Source organism: Lissotriton vulgaris, chromosome 9 (assembly GCF_964263255.1).
Source record: "Lissotriton vulgaris chromosome 9, aLisVul1.2, whole genome shotgun sequence".
Taxonomy (NCBI): domain Eukaryota; kingdom Metazoa; phylum Chordata; class Amphibia; order Caudata; family Salamandridae; genus Lissotriton; species Lissotriton vulgaris.
The window spans coordinates 541,381,757-541,398,300 of record NC_141697.1 but is presented as its reverse complement, the minus strand read 5'-3'; the positions used below and the strand labels follow the sequence as shown (position 1 = coordinate 541,398,300).

General features: G+C 43.5%; 8 non-coding genes across 8 annotated transcripts; all 8 read left to right on the top strand.

Moving 5' to 3' along the window:
- The first annotated feature begins 464 nt into the window (after positions 1 to 464).
- Positions 465 to 536, top strand: TRNAG-CCC (transfer RNA glycine (anticodon CCC)). Its single transcript has one exon. It is a non-coding gene; the product is annotated as a tRNA-Gly (tRNA).
- A 1,522-nt stretch (positions 537 to 2,058) lies between these two features.
- On the top strand, positions 2,059 to 2,130 carry TRNAG-UCC (transfer RNA glycine (anticodon UCC)). The gene has a single exon. It is a non-coding gene; the product is annotated as a tRNA-Gly (tRNA).
- Positions 2,131 to 3,663: 1,533 nt separating this feature from the next.
- On the top strand, positions 3,664 to 3,735 carry TRNAG-CCC (transfer RNA glycine (anticodon CCC)). The gene has a single exon. It is a non-coding gene; the product is annotated as a tRNA-Gly (tRNA).
- A 3,112-nt stretch (positions 3,736 to 6,847) lies between these two features.
- TRNAG-CCC (transfer RNA glycine (anticodon CCC)) lies at positions 6,848 to 6,919 on the top strand. Its single transcript has one exon. It is a non-coding gene; the product is annotated as a tRNA-Gly (tRNA).
- A 1,512-nt stretch (positions 6,920 to 8,431) lies between these two features.
- TRNAG-UCC (transfer RNA glycine (anticodon UCC)) lies at positions 8,432 to 8,503 on the top strand. The gene has a single exon. It is a non-coding gene; the product is annotated as a tRNA-Gly (tRNA).
- Positions 8,504 to 10,036: 1,533 nt separating this feature from the next.
- Positions 10,037 to 10,108, top strand: TRNAG-CCC (transfer RNA glycine (anticodon CCC)). The gene has a single exon. It is a non-coding gene; the product is annotated as a tRNA-Gly (tRNA).
- A 4,714-nt stretch (positions 10,109 to 14,822) lies between these two features.
- TRNAG-UCC (transfer RNA glycine (anticodon UCC)) lies at positions 14,823 to 14,894 on the top strand. The gene has a single exon. It is a non-coding gene; the product is annotated as a tRNA-Gly (tRNA).
- A 1,529-nt stretch (positions 14,895 to 16,423) lies between these two features.
- TRNAG-CCC (transfer RNA glycine (anticodon CCC)) lies at positions 16,424 to 16,495 on the top strand. The gene has a single exon. It is a non-coding gene; the product is annotated as a tRNA-Gly (tRNA).
- The last annotated feature ends 49 nt before the right edge of the window (positions 16,496 to 16,544 follow it).

Below are 16,544 nucleotides of genomic sequence, written 5' to 3'. Positions count from 1 at the left end.
ATGTGAGAAAAGACTTCTCAACTATTCGTGTCTGTGTAATACAAGAGTGATCGTGAAAGGTACAACCCTGTACTTTGAAAGTAAAGACACACAATTATAACCATAAATGACTGGTGGGAGCTTCACACAACTTTCTGGGCATGCTTTGAATTTCATTCTTCCCTTTTTGTTCTGCTCTTATCTATCTCCTGGGCATTTCATGGAATGTTCTCTTTCTCTTCCCTGCTTTGCTTCCCATGCTGCCTATATATGCTCATTTCTACTATTTGTACTGTTGCTTTTCATTTCTTCTCTTCTGCACAACTTTGTCCTTGGTTTCAATCCCCAGTTCCTTACCCTCTGCAAAAAACGTTCTACTGCTTCTCATGTTGGTATCTAAACCAAATGCACCATTGAAGCTGGTGCAAGATAGTCATTGATTTCTGCAACGTAATATTTAGAACCGAGAGCTAACACATCAGAGGGTGTTGGTGGTATAGTGGTGAGCATAGCTGCTTCCCAAGCAGTTGACCCGGGTTCGATTCCCGGCCAACGCACTGAAAATACTTATATATTCTGCAAGCAGGATATATTGTAATGCAACATGTCACAAAATGGAAATTTCACGAACAGATTAATCAGCCATATATAAAAAAATAAACAAATACGTGGGCAAACATCTCAATCGCACCTTCTGCTACATACATTGTCCTAATATATGATAAGTTTCATAAAGCAGAGTCACAACACACATGTGCTGGTAATAAATTTGTTACAGTGGGCAAACAATGGAAGGGCTGAGGCCCGACCAGACATTGTAACTCCAGCATCTCTATGTTAAAAAGCATTTCTAGGCAATATCTAGCCTCTGAAAAAATATGCAAGATCCACCGATAAATCTGGCAAAAGTCCCTAACATTTTGTGCATACTTGTGCTCTCACCTGAATGTAGCGCCACCTTGTAGCTGTCGAAGGAAACTGCTGCTCACAAAATGTTTTATCAGAAGGCAAGTTGAGAGGAATCCAAGAGTCAGATGTCCATGGAAAGAACCACTCACTGAAGCAGGAATGTTGGAGGCTTCATATTCGCATAGTTTCCTGTCCAACGTCCACTCACGTCCCGAACGCTCCCAAACGCTCAAAAGCCTCACACCGGGCAAGCCCTCACCGGGTATATCTCTGGCTCCAAGGTAAAGCCAAATCCTGAGCATGCTAGTGCTAGGATCACAGAGCGAGAGAGAGATGGTTCAAGAGCTACTGTCTTGATAAAGGCCTGAAACGGCTAGTGCCTAAGAGTGTCTGACTTTCAGTTATGACTGATTGTGAGAGGGGAAGATGAAGTTTTTCTGCACCCAGCATGCCTTGGGATATACTTATGCAAATGAGGTGAGAGCCAGACCAATCCCATGCTACTCTGCCTAATGCTCCTTATCTGCATAAAAAGAACACTTTCACAACGGAGCAGAGTGGCGCAGCGGAAGCGTGCTGGGCCCATAACCCAGAGGTCGATGGATCGAAACCATCCTCTGCTAATTTTGCTTGATTTTACTTCCAAGGACCAAGCTGTCATTTCCACGCTACCAGCAAGGAAAAGCGCAAGCTTGTGCCAGCTATGTGAGAAAAGACTTCTCAACTATCTGTGTCTGCTGAAATACAAGAGAGGGATCGTCAAAGGCTCCACACTGTACTTTGAAAGTAAAGGCACACAATAATAAGCATGAATGACTGGTGGGACCTTCAAACACTTTTATGTGGAGGCTTTGAATTTCATTCTTCCCTTTTTTGTTCTGCTCTTATCTATCTCCTGGGCATTTCATGGAATGTTCTCTATTTCTCTTCCCTGCTTTGCTTCCCATGCTGCCTCTATGTGTTCATATCTATTATTTGTATTGCTGCTTTCCATTCTTCTCTTCTGCACAGCTTTGTCCTTGGTTTCAATCCCAGTTCCTTACCCTCTACAAAAACTTTCTATTGCTTTTCATGTTGGTATCTAAACCAAATGCACCATTGAAGCTGGTGCATGATAGTCATTGAACTCAGGGTCCTAATGTTTAGAACCGAGAGCGCAAAGATCAGAGGGCGTTGGTGGTATAGTGGTGAGCATAGCTGCCTTCCAAGCAGTTGACCCGGGTTCGATTCCCGGCCAACGCAGTACAAATACTTATATATTCTGCAAGCAGGATATATTTTAAAGCAACATTTCACAAAATGGTAATATAATTAAGAGGTTAATCAGCCATTATATAAAAAATAAACAAATATGTAGGCAAGCATTTCGATCGCCCCTTCTGCTATATTCATTGTCCTAATATATGATAAGTTTCATAAAGCAGAGTCACCACTCACATGTACTGGTAAAAAAATATGTTACAGTGGGCAGACAATGAAAGGGCTGAGGCCCAACCAGACATTTTAACTCCAGCATCTCTATGTTAAAAAGCATTTCCTAGGCAATATTTAGCCTCTGAAAAAAATATGCAAGATCCAGCAATAAATCTGGCAAAAGTCCCCAACATTTTGTGCATACTTGTGCCCTCACCTGAATGTAGCACCACCTTGTAGCCGTCGGAGGTAACTGCAGCTCACAAAATGTTTCATCAGAGGGCAAGTTTAGAGGAATCCAAAAGGCAGATGTCCATGGAAAGAGCCTCCGACTGCAGCAGGAAGTTTGGATGCTTCAAATTTGCATAGCTTCCAGTCCAACGTCCTCTCATGTACCGAACACTCCCAAACGCTCTAAAGCCTTATACCGGCAAGCCCTCACCGGGTAGATCTCTGGCTCCCAGGAAAAGCCAAATACTGAGCATGCAAGCACTAGGATCACAGAGAGAGAGAGAGACAGAGAGCGTCGGAGAGCTGTTGTCTTGTTAAAGGCCTGAAACGGCTAGTGCCTAAGAGGGTCTGGACTTTCAGTTGTGACTGATTGTGAGAGGGGAAGATAAAGATTTTCTGCACCCAGCATGCCTTGCGATATACTTAGGCAAATGAGGTGAGAGCCCGACCAATCCCACGTCACTTCTCTGAATGCCTCCTCATCTGCATAAAGAGAACACTTTCACAAAGGAGCAGAGTGGCGCAGCGGAAGCGTGCTGGGCCCATAACCCAGAGGTCGATGGATCGAAACCATCCTCTGCTAATTTTGCTTGATTTTCCTTCCAAGGACCAAGCTGTCATTTCCACATAGCCAGAAAGGAAAAGTGCAAGCTTGTGCCAGCTATGTGAGAAAAGACTTCTCAACTATTCGTGTCTGTGTAATACAAGAGTGATCGTGAAAGGTACAACCCTGTACTTTGAAAGTAAAGACACACAATTATAACCATAAATGACTGACTGGTGGGAGCTTCACACAACTTTCTGGGCATGCTTTGAATTTCATTCTTCCCTTTTTGTTCTGCTCTTATATATCTCCTGGGCATTTCATGGAATGTTCTCTTTCTCTTCCCTGCTTTGCTTCCCATGCTGCCTATATATGCTCATTTCTACTATTTGTACTGTTGCTTTTCATTTCTTCTCTTCTGCACAACTTTGTCCTTGGTTTCAATCCCCAGTTCCTTACCCTCTGCAAAAAACGTTCTACTGCTTCTCATGTTGGTATCTAAACCAAATGCACCATTGAAGCTGGTGCAAGATAGTCATTGATTTCTGCAACGTAATATTTAGAACCGAGAGCTAACACATCAGAGGGCGTTGGTGGTATAGTGGTGAGCATAGCTGCTTCCCAAGCAGTTGACCCGGGTTCGATTCCCGGCCAACGCACTGAAAATACTTATATATTCTGCAAGCAGGATATATTGTAATGCAACATGTCACAAAATGGAAATTTCACGAACAGATTAATCAGCCATATATAAAAAAATAAACAAATACGTGGGCAAACATCTCAATCGCACCTTCTGCTACATACATTGTCCTAATATATGATAAGTTTCATAAAGCAGAGTCACAACACACATGTGCTGGTAATAAATTTGTTACAGTGGGCAAACAATGGAAGGGCTGAGGCCCGACCAGACATTGTAACTCCAGCATCTCTATGTTAAAAAGCATTTCTAGGCAATATCTAGCCTCTGAAAAAATATGCAAGATCCACCGATAAATCTGGCAAAAGTCCCTAACATTTTGTGCATACTTGTGCTCTCACCTGAATGTAGCGCCACCTTGTAGCTGTCGAAGGAAACTGCTGCTCACAAAATGTTTTATCAGAAGGCAAGTTGAGAGGAATCCAAGAGTCAGATGTCCATGGAAAGAACCACTCACTGAAGCAGGAATGTTGGAGGCTTCATATTCGCATAGTTTCCTGTCCAACGTCCACTCACGTCCCGAACGCTCCCAAACGCTCAAAAGCCTCACACCGGGCAAGCCCTCACCGGGTATATCTCTGGCTCCAAGGTAAAGCCAAATCCTGAGCATGCTAGTGCTAGGATCACAGAGCGAGAGAGAGATGGTTCAAGAGCTACTGTCTTGATAAAGGCCTGAAACGGCTAGTGCCTAAGAGTGTCTGACTTTCAGTTATTACTGATTGTGAGAGGGGAAGATGAAGTTTTTCTGCACCCAGCATGCCTTGGGATATACTTATGCAAATGAGGTGAGAGCCAGACCAATCCCATGCTACTCTGCCTAATGCTCCTTATCTGCATAAAAAGAACACTTTCACAACGGAGCAGAGTGGCGCAGCGGAAGCGTGCTGGGCCCATAACCCAGAGGTCGATGGATCGAAACCATCCTCTGTTGATTTTACTTCCAAGGACCAAGCTGTCATTTCCACGCTACCAGCAAGGAAAAGCGCAAGCTTGTGCCAGCTATGTGAGAAAAGACTTCTCAACTATCTGTGTCTGCTGAAATACAAGAGAGGGATCGTCAAAAGCTCCACACTGTACTTTGAAAGTAAAGGCACACAATAATAAGCATGAATGACTGGTGGGACCTTCAAACACTTTTATGTGGAGGCTTTGAATTTCATTCTTCCCTTTTTTGTTCTGCTCTTATCTATCACCTGGGCATTTCATGGAATGTTCTCTATTTCTCTTCCCTGCTTTGCTTCCCATGCTGCCTCTATGTGTTCATATCTATTATTTGTATTGCTGCTTTCCATTCTTCTCTTCTGCACAGCTTTGTCCTTGGTTTCAATCCCAGTTCCTTACCCTCTACAAAAACTTTCTATTGCTTTTCATGTTGGTATCTAAACCAAATGCACCTTTGAAGCTGGTGCATGATAGTCATTGAACTCAGGGTCCTAATGTTTAGAACCGAGAGCGCAAAGATCAGAGGGCGTTGGTGGTATAGTGGTGAGCATATCTGCCTTCCAAGCAGTTGACCCGGGTTCGATTCCCGGCCAACGCAGTACAAATACTTATATATTCTGCAAGCAGGATATATTTTAAAGCAACATTTCACAAAATGGTAATATAATTAAGAGGTTAATCAGCCATTATATAAAAAATAAACAAATATGTAGGCAAGCATTTCGATCGCCCCTTCTGCTATATTCATTGTCCTAATATATGATAAGTTTCATAAAGCAGAGTCACCACTCACATGTACTGGTAAAAAAATATGTTACAGTGGGCAGACAATGAAAGGGCTGAGGCCCGACCAGACATTTTAACTCCAGCATCTCTATGTTAAAAAGCATTTCCTAGGCAATATTTAGCCTCTGAAAAAAATATGCAAGATCCAGCAATAAATCTGGCAAAAGTCCCCAACATTTTGTGCATACTTGTGCCCTCACCTGAATGTAGCACCACCTTGTAGCCGTCGGAGGTAACTGCAGCTCACAAAATGTTTCATCAGAGGGCAAGTTTAGAGGAATCCAAAAGGCAGATGTCCATGGAAAGAGCCTCCGACTGCAGCAGGAAGTTTGGATGCTTCAAATTTGCATAGCTTCCAGTCCAACGTCCTCTCATGTACCGAACGCTCCCAAACGCTCTAAAGCCTTATACCGGCAAGCCCTCACCGGGTAGATCTCTGGCTCCCAGGTAAAGCCAAATACTGAGCATGCAAGCACTAGGATCACAGAGAGAGAGAGAGACAGAGAGCGTCGGAGAGCTGTTGTCTTGTTAAAGGCCTGAAACGGCTAGTGAATAAGAGGGTCTGGACTTTCAGTTGTGACTGATTGTGAGAGGGGAAGATAAAGATTTTCTGCACCCAGCATGCCTTGCGATATACTTAGGCAAATGAGGTGAGAGCCCGACCAATCCCACGTCACTTCTCTGAATGCCTCCTCATCTGCATAAACAGAACACTTTCACAAAGGAGCAGAGTGGCGCAGCGGAAGCGTGCTGGGCCCATAACCCAGAGGTCGATGGATCGAAACCATCCTCTGCTAATTTTGCTTGATTTTCCTTCCAAGGACCAAGCTGTCATTTCCACATAGCCAGAATGAAAAGTGCAAGCTTGTACCAGCTATGTGAGAAAAGACTTCTCAACTATTCGTGTCTGTGTAATACAAGAGTGATCGTGAAAGGTACAACCCTGTACTTTGAAAGTAAAGACACACAATTATAACCATAAATGACTGGTGGGAGCTTCACACAACTTTCTGGGCATGCTTTGAATTTCATTCTTCCCTTTTTGTTCTGCTCTTATCTATCTCCTGGGCATTTCATGGAATGTTCTCTTTCTCTTCCCTGCTTTGCTTCCCATGCTGCCTATATATGCTCATTTCTACTATTTGTACTGTTGCTTTTCATTTCTTCTCTTCTGCACAACTTTGTCCTTGGTTTCAATCCCCAGTTCCTTACCCTCTGCAAAAAACGTTCTACTGCTTCTCATGTTGGTATCTAAACCAAATGCACCATTGAAGCTGGTGCAAGATAGTCATTGATTTCTGCAACGTAATATTTAGAACCGAGAGCTAACACATCAGAGGGCGTTGGTGGTATAGTGGTGAGCATAGCTGCTTCCCAAGCAGTTGACCCGGGTTCGATTCCCGGCCAACGCACTGAAAATACTTATATATTCTGCAAGCAGGATATATTGTAATGCAACATGTCACAAAATGGAAATTTCACGAACAGATTAATCAGCCATATATAAAAAAATAAACAAATACGTGGGCAAACATCTCAATCGCACCTTCTGCCACATACATTGTCCTAATATATGATAAGTTTCATAAAGCAGAGTCACAACACACATGTGCTGGTAATAAATTTGTTACAGTGGGCAAACAATGGAAGGGCTGAGGCCCGACCAGACATTGTAACTCCAGCATCTCTATGTTAAAAAGCATTTCTAGGCAATATCTAGCCTCTGAAAAAATATGCAAGATCCACCGATAAATCTGGCAAAAGTCCCTAACATTTTGTGCATACTTGTGCTCTCACCTGAATGTAGCGCCACCTTGTAGCTGTCGAAGGAAACTGCTGCTCACAAAATGTTTTATCAGAAGGCAAGTTGAGAGGAATCCAAGAGTCAGATGTCCATGGAAAGAACCACTCACTGAAGCAGGAATGTTGGAGGCTTCATATTCGCATAGTTTCCTGTCCAACGTCCACAACGCTCCCAAACGCTCAAAAGCCTCACACCGGGCAAGCCCTCACTGGGTATATCTCTGGCTCCAAGGTAAAGCCAAATCCTGAGCATGCTAGTGCTAGGATCACAGAGCGAGAGAGAGATGGTTCAAGAGCTACTGTCTTGATAAAGGCCTGAAACGGCTAGTGCCTAAGAGTGTCTGACTTTCAGTTATTACTGATTGTGAGAGGGGAAGATGAAGTTTTTCTGCACCCAGCATGCCTTGGGATATACTTATGCAAATGAGGTGAGAGCCAGACCAATCCCATGCTACTCTGCCTAATGCTCCTTATCTGCATAAAAAGAACACTTTCACAACGGAGCAGAGTGGCGCAGCGGAAGCGTGCTGGGCCCATAACCCAGAGGTCGATGGATCGAAACCATCCTCTGCTAATTTTGCTTGATTTTACTTCCAAGGACCAAGCTGTCATTTCCACGCTACCAGCAAGGAAAAGCGCAAGCTTGTGCCAGCTATGTGAGAAAAGACTTCTCAACTATCTGTGTCTGCTGAAATACAAGAGAGGGATCGTCAAAAGCTCCACACTGTACTTTGAAAGTAAAGGCACACAATAATAAGCATGAATGACTGGTGGGACCTTCAAACACTTTTATGTGGAGGCTTTGAATTTCATTCTTCCCTTTTTTGTTCTGCTCTTATCTATCTCCTGGGCATTTCATGGAATGTTCTCTATTTCTCTTCCCTGCTTTGCTTCCCATGCTGCCTCTATGTGTTCATATCTATTATTTGTATTGCTGCTTTCCATTCTTCTCTTCTGCACAGCTTTGTCCTTGGTTTCAATCCCAGTTCCTTACCCTCTACAAAAACTTTCTATTGCTTTTCATGTTGGTATCTAAACCAAATGCACCATTGAAGCTGGTGCATGATAGTCATTGAACTCAGGGTCCTAATGTTTAGAACCGAGAGCACAAAGATCAGAGGGCGTTGGTGGTATAGTGGTGAGCATAGCTGCCTTCCAAGCAGTTGACCCGGGTTCGATTCCCGGCCAACGCAGTACAAATACTTATATATTCTGCAAGCAGGATATATTTTAAAGCAACATTTCACAAAATGGTAATATAATTAAGAGGTTAATCAGCCATTATATAAAAAATAAACAAATATGTAGGCAAGCATTTCGATCGCCCCTTCTGCTATATTCATTGTCCTAATATATGATAAGTTTCATAAAGCAGAGTCACCACTCACATGTACTGGTAAAAAAATATGTTACAGTGGGCAGACAATGAAAGGGCTGAGGCCCGACCAGACATTTTAACTCCAGCATCTCTATGTTAAAAAGCATTTCCTAGGCAATATTTAGCCTCTGAAAAAAATATGCAAGGTCCAGCAATAAATCTGGCAAAAGTCCCCAACATTTTGTGCATACTTGTGCCCTCACCTGAATGTAGCACCACCTTGTAGCCGTCGGAGGTAACTGCAGCTCACAAAATGTTTCATCAGAGGGCAAGTTTAGAGGAATCCAAAAGGCAGATGTCCATGGAAAGAGCCTCCGACTGCAGCAGGAAGTTTGGATGCTTCAAATTTGCATAGCTTCCAGTCCAACGTCCTCTCATGTACCGAACGCTCCCAAACGCTCTAAAGCCTTATACCGGCAAGCCCTCACCGGGTAGATCTCTGGCTCCCAGGAAAAGCCAAATACTGAGCATGCAAGCACTAGGATCACAGAGAGAGAGAGAGACAGAGAGCGTCGGAGAGCTGTTGTCTTGTTAAAGGCCTGAAACGGCTAGTGAATAAGAGGGTCTGGACTTTCAGTTGTGACTGATTGTGAGAGGGGAAGATAAAGATTTTCTGCACCCAGCATGCCTTGCGATATACTTAGGCAAATGAGGTGAGAGCCCGACCAATCCCACGTCACTTCTCTGAATGCCTCCTCATCTGCATAAACAGAACACTTTCACAAAGGAGCAGAGTGGCGCAGCGGAAGCGTGCTGGGCCCATAACCCAGAGGTCGATGGATCGAAACCATCCTCTGCTAATTTTGCTTGATTTTCCTTCCAAGGACCAAGCTGTCATTTCCACATAGCCAGAAAGGAAAAGTGCAAGCTTGTACCAGCTATGTGAGAAAAGACTTCTCAACTATTCGTGTCTGTGTAATACAAGAGTGATCGTGAAAGGTACAACCCTGTACTTTGAAAGTAAAGACACACAATTATAACCATAAATGACTGACTGGTGGGAGCTTCACACAACTTTCTGGGCATGCTTTGAATTTCATTCTTCCCTTTTTGTTCTGCTCTTATATATCTCCTGGGCATTTCATGGAATGTTCTCTTTCTCTTCCCTGCTTTGCTTCCCATGCTGCCTATATATGCTCATTTCTACTATTTGTACTGTTGCTTTTCATTTCTTCTCTTCTGCACAACTTTGTCCTTGGTTTCAATCCCCAGTTCCTTACCCTCTGCAAAAAACGTTCTACTGCTTCTCATGTTGGTATCTAAACCAAATGCACCATTGAAGCTGGTGCAAGATAGTCATTGATTTCTGCAACGTAATATTTAGAACCGAGAGCTAACACATCAGAGGGCGTTGGTGGTATAGTGGTGAGCATAGCTGCTTCCCAAGCAGTTGACCCGGGTTCGATTCCCGGCCAACGCACTGAAAATACTTATATATTCTGCAAGCAGGATATATTGTAATGCAACATGTCACAAAATGGAAATTTCACGAACAGATTAATCAGCCATATATAAAAAAATAAACAAATACGTGGGCAAACATCTCAATCGCACCTTCTGCTACATACATTGTCCTAATATATGATAAGTTTCATAAAGCAGAGTCACAACACACATGTGCTGGTAATAAATTTGTTACAGTGGGCAAACAATGGAAGGGCTGAGGCCCGACCAGACATTGTAACTCCAGCATCTCTATGTTAAAAAGCATTTCTAGGCAATATCTAGCCTCTGAAAAAATATGCAAGATCCACCGATAAATCTGGCAAAAGTCCCTAACATTTTGTGCATACTTGTGCTCTCACCTGAATGTAGCGCCACCTTGTAGCTGTCGAAGGAAACTGCTGCTCACAAAATGTTTTATCAGAAGGCAAGTTGAGAGGAATCCAAGAGTCAGATGTCCATGGAAAGAACCACTCACTGAAGCAGGAATGTTGGAGGCTTCATATTCGCATAGTTTCCTGTCCAACGTCCACAACGCTCCCAAACGCTCAAAAGCCTCACACCGGGCAAGCCCTCACCGGGTATATCTCTGGCTCCAAGGTAAAGCCAAATCCTGAGCATGCTAGTGCTAGGATCACAGAGCGAGAGAGAGATGGTTCAAGAGCTACTGTCTTGATAAAGGCCTGAAACGGCTAGTGCCTAAGAGTGTCTGACTTTCAGTTATGACTGATTGTGAGAGGGGAAGATGAAGTTTTTCTGCACCCAGCATGCCTTGGGATATACTTATGCAAATGAGGTGAGAGCCAGACCAATCCCATGCTACTCTGCCTAATGCTCCTTATCTGCATAAAAAGAACACTTTCACAACGGAGCAGAGTGGCGCAGCGGAAGCGTGCTGGGCCCATAACCCAGAGGTCGATGGATCGAAACCATCCTCTGCTAATTTTGCTTGATTTTACTTCCAAGGACCAAGCTGTCATTTCCACGCTACCAGCAAGGAAAAGCGCAAGCTTGTGCCAGCTATGTGAGAAAAGACTTCTCAACTATCTGTGTCTGCTGAAATACAAGAGAGGGATCGTCAAAGGCTCCACACTGTACTTTGAAAGTAAAGGCACACAATAATAAGCATGAATGACTGGTGGGACCTTCAAACACTTTTATGTGGAGGCTTTGAATTTCATTCTTCCCTTTTTTGTTCTGCTCTTATCTATCTCCTGGGCATTTCATGGAATGTTCTCTATTTCTCTTCCCTGCTTTGCTTCCCATGCTGCCTCTATGTGTTCATATCTATTATTTGTATTGCTGCTTTCCATTCTTCTCTTCTGCACAGCTTTGTCCTTGGTTTCAATCCCAGTTCCTTACCCTCTACAAAAACTTTCTATTGCTTTTCATGTTGGTATCTAAACCAAATGCACCATTGAAGCTGGTGCATGATAGTCATTGAACTCAGGGTCCTAATGTTTAGAACCGAGAGCGCAAAGATCAGAGGGCGTTGGTGGTAGAGTGGTGAGCATAGCTGCCTTCCAAGCAGTTGACCCGGGTTCGATTCCCGGCCAACGCAGTACAAATACTTATATATTCTGCAAGCAGGATATATTTTAAAGCAACATTTCACAAAATGGTAATATAATTAAGAGGTTAATCAGCCATTATAAAAAAAATAAACAAATATGTAGGCAAGCATTTCGATCGCCCCTTCTGCTATATTCATTGTCCTAATATATGATAAGTTTCATAAAGCAGAGTCACCACTCACATGTACTGGTAAAAAAATATGTTACAGTGGGCAGACAATGAAAGGGCTGAGGCCCGACCAGACATTTTAACTCCAGCATCTCTATGTTAAAAAGCATTTCCTAGGCAATATTTAGCCTCTGAAAAAAATATGCAAGATCCAGCAATAAATCTGGCAAAAGTCCCCAACATTTTGTGCATACTTGTGCCCTCACCTGAATGTAGCACCACCTTGTAGCCGTCGGAGGTAACTGCAGCTCACAAAATGTTTCATCAGAGGGCAAGTTTAGAGGAATCCAAAAGGCAGATGTCCATGGAAAGAGCCTCCGACTGCAGCAGGAAGTTTGGATGCTTCAAATTTGCATAGCTTCCAGTCCAACGTCCTCTCATGTACCGAACGCTCCCAAACGCTCTAAAGCCTTATACCGGCAAGCCCTCACTGGGTAGATCTCTGGCTCCCAGGAAAAGCCAAATACTGAGCATGCAAGCACTAGGATCACAGAGAGAGAGAGAGACAGAGAGCGTCGGAGAGCTGTTGTCTTGTTAAAGGCCTGAAACGGCTAGTGCCTAAGAGGGTCTGGACTTTCAGTTGTGACTGATTGTGAGAGGGGAAGATAAAGATTTTCTGCACCCAGCATGCCTTGCGATATACTTAGGCAAATGAGGTGAGAGCCCGACCAATCCCACGTCACTTCTCTGAATGCCTCCTCATCTGCATAAAGAGAACACTTTCACAAAGGAGCAGAGTGGTGCAGCGGAAGCGTGCTGGGCCCATAACCCAGAGGTCGATGGATCGAAACCATCCTCTGCTAATTTTGCTTGATTTTCCTTCCAAGGACCAAGCTGTCATTTCCACATAGCCAGAAAGGAAAAGTGCAAGCTTGTGCCAGCTATGTGAGAAAAGACTTCTCAACTATTCGTGTCTGTGTAATACAAGAGTGATCGTGAAAGGTACAACCCTGTACTTTGAAAGTAAAGACACACAATTATAACCATAAATGACTGACTGGTGGGAGCTTCACACAACTTTCAGGGCATGCTTTGAATTTCATTCTTCCCTTTTTGTTCTGCTCTTATATATCATCTCCTGGGCATTTCATGGAATGTTCTCTTTCTCTTCCCTGCTTTGCTTCCCATGCTGCCTATATATGCTCATTTCTACTATTTGTACTGTTGCTTTTCATTTCTTCTCTTCTGCACAACTTTGTCCTTGGTTTCAATCCCCAGTTCCTTACCCTCTGCAAAAAACGTTCTACTGCTTCTCATGTTGGTATCTAAACCAAATGCACCATTGAAGCTGGTGCAAGATAGTCATTGATTTCTGCAACGTAATATTTAGAACCGAGAGCTAACACATCAGAGGGCATTGGTGGTATAGTGGTGAGCATAGCTGCTTCCCAAGCAGTTGACCCGGGTTCGATTCCCGGCCAACGCACTGAAAATACTTATATATTCTGCAAGCAGGATATATTGTAATGCAACATGTCACAAAATGGAAATTTCACGAACAGATTAATCAGCCATATATAAAAAAATAAACAAATACGTGGGCAAACATCTCAATCGCACCTTCTGCTACATACATTGTCCTAATATATGATAAGTTTCATAAAGCAGAGTCACAACACACATGTGCTGGTAATAAATTTGTTACAGTGGGCAAACAATGGAAGGGCTGAGGCCCGACCAGACATTGTAACTCCAGCATCTCTATGTTAAAAAGCATTTCTAGGCAATATCTAGCCTCTGAAAAAATATGCAAGATCCACCGATAAATCTGGCAAAAGTCCCTAACATTTTGTGCATACTTGTGCTCTCACCTGAATGTAGCGCCACCTTGTAGCTGTCGAAGGAAACTGCTGCTCACAAAATGTTTTATCAGAAGGCAAGTTGAGAGGAATCCAAGAGTCAGATGTCCATGGAAAGAACCACTCACTGAAGCAGGAATGTTGGAGGCTTCATATTCGCATAGTTTCCTGTCCAACGTCCACTCACGTCCCGAACGCTCCCAAACGCTCAAAAGCCTCACACCGGTCAAGCCCTCACCGGGTATATCTCTGGCTCCAAGGTAAAGCCAAATCCTGAGCATGCTAGTGCTAGGATCACAGAGCGAGAGAGAGATGGTTCAAGAGCTACTGTCTTGATAAAGGCCTGAAACGGCTAGTGCCTAAGAGTGTCTGACTTTCAGTTATTACTGATTGTGAGAGGGGAAGATGAAGTTTTTCTGCACCCAGCATGCCTTGGGATATACTTATGCAAATGAGGTGAGAGCCAGACCAATCCCATGCTACTCTGCCTAATGCTCCTTATCTGCATAAAAAGAACACTTTCACAACGGAGCAGAGTGGCGCAGCGGAAGCGTGCTGGGCCCATAACCCAGAGGTCGATGGATCGAAACCATCCTCTGCTAATTTTGCTTGATTTTACTTCCAAGGACCAAGCTGTCATTTCCACGCTACCAGCAAGGAAAAGCGCAAGCTTGTGCCAGCTATGTGAGAAAAGACTTCTCAACTATCTGTGTCTGCTGAAATACAAGAGAGGGATCGTCAAAAGCTCCACACTGTACTTTGAAAGTAAAGGCACACAATAATAAGCATGAATGACTGGTGGGACCTTCAAACACTTTTATGTGGAGGCTTTGAATTTCATTCTTCCCTTTTTTGTTCTGCTCTTATCTATCTCCTGGGCATTTCATGGAATGTTCTCTATTTCTCTTCCCTGCTTTGCTTCCCATGCTGCCTCTATGTGTTCATATCTATTATTTGTATTGCTGCTTTCCATTCTTCTCTTCTGCACAGCTTTGTCCTTGGTTTCAATCCCAGTTCCTTACCCTCTACAAAAACTTTCTATTGCTTTTCATGTTGGTATCTAAACCAAATGCACCATTGAAGCTGGTGCATGATAGTCATTGAACTCAGGGTCCTAATGTTTAGAACCGAGAGCACAAAGATCAGAGGGCGTTGGTGGTATAGTGGTGAGCATAGCTGCCTTCCAAGCAGTTGACCCGGGTTCGATTCCCGGCCAACGCAGTACAAATACTTATATATTCTGCAAGCAGGATATATTTTAAAGCAACATTTCACAAAATGGTAATATAATTAAGAGGTTAATCAGCCATTATATAAAAAATAAACAAATATGTAGGCAAGCATTTCGATCGCCCCTTCTGCTATATTCATTGTCCTAATATATGATAAGTTTCATAAAGCAGAGTCACCACTCACATGTACTGGTAAAAAAATATGTTACAGTGGGCAGACAATGAAAGGGCTGAGGCCCGACCAGACATTTTAACTCCAGCATCTCTATGTTAAAAAGCATTTCCTAGGCAATATTTAGCCTCTGAAAAAAATATGCAAGGTCCAGCAATAAATCTGGCAAAAGTCCCCAACATTTTGTGCATACTTGTGCCCTCACCTGAATGTAGCACCACCTTGTAGCCGTCGGAGGTAACTGCAGCTCACAAAATGTTTCATCAGAGGGCAAGTTTAGAGGAATCCAAAAGGCAGATGTCCATGGAAAGAGCCTCCGACTGCAGCAGGAAGTTTGGATGCTTCAAATTTGCATAGCTTCCAGTCCAACGTCCTCTCATGTACCGAACGCTCCCAAACGCTCTAAAGCCTTATACCGGCAAGCCCTCACCGGGTAGATCTCTGGCTCCCAGGAAAAGCCAAATACTGAGCATGCAAGCACTAGGATCACAGAGAGAGAGAGAGACAGAGAGCGTCGGAGAGCTGTTGTCTTGTTAAAGGCCTGAAACGGCTAGTGAATAAGAGGGTCTGGACTTTCAGTTGTGACTGATTGTGAGAGGGGAAGATAAAGATTTTCTGCACCCAGCATGCCTTGCGATATACTTAGGCAAATGAGGTGAGAGCCCGACCAATCCCACGTCACTTCTCTGAATGCCTCCTCATCTGCATAAACAGAACACTTTCACAAAGGAGCACAGTGGCACAGCGGAAGCGTGCTGGGCCCATAACCCAGAGGTCGATGGATCGAAACCATCCTCTGCTAATTTTGCTTGATTTTCCTTCCAAGGACCAAGCTGTCATTTCCACATAGCCAGAAAGGAAAAGTGCAAGCTTGTACCAGCTATCTGAGAAAAGACTTCTCAACTATTCGTGTCTGTGTAATACAAGAGTGATCGTGAAAGGTACAACCCTGTACTTTGAAAGTAAAGACACACAATTATAACCATAAATGACTGGTGGGAGCTTCACACAACTTTCTGGGCATGCTTTGAATTTCATTCTTCCCTTTTTGTTCTGCTCTTATCTATCTCCTGGGCATTTCATGGAATGTTCTCTTTCTCTTCCCTGCTTTGCTTCCCATGCTGCCTATATATGCTCATTTCTACTATTTGTACTGTTGCTTTTCATTTCTTCTCTTCTGCACAACTTTGTCCTTGGTTTCAATCCCCAGTTCCTTACCCTCTGCAAAAAACATTCTACTGCTTCTCATGTTGGTATCTAAACCAAATGCACCATTGAAGCTGGTGCAAGATAGTCATTGATTTCTGCAACGTAATATTTAGAACCGAGAGCTAACACATCAGAGGGTGTTGGTGGTATAGTGGTGAGCATAGCTGCTTCCCAAGCAGTTGACCCGGGTTCGATTCCCGGCCAACGCACTGAAAATACTTATATATTCTGCAAGCAGGATATATTGTAATGCAATAT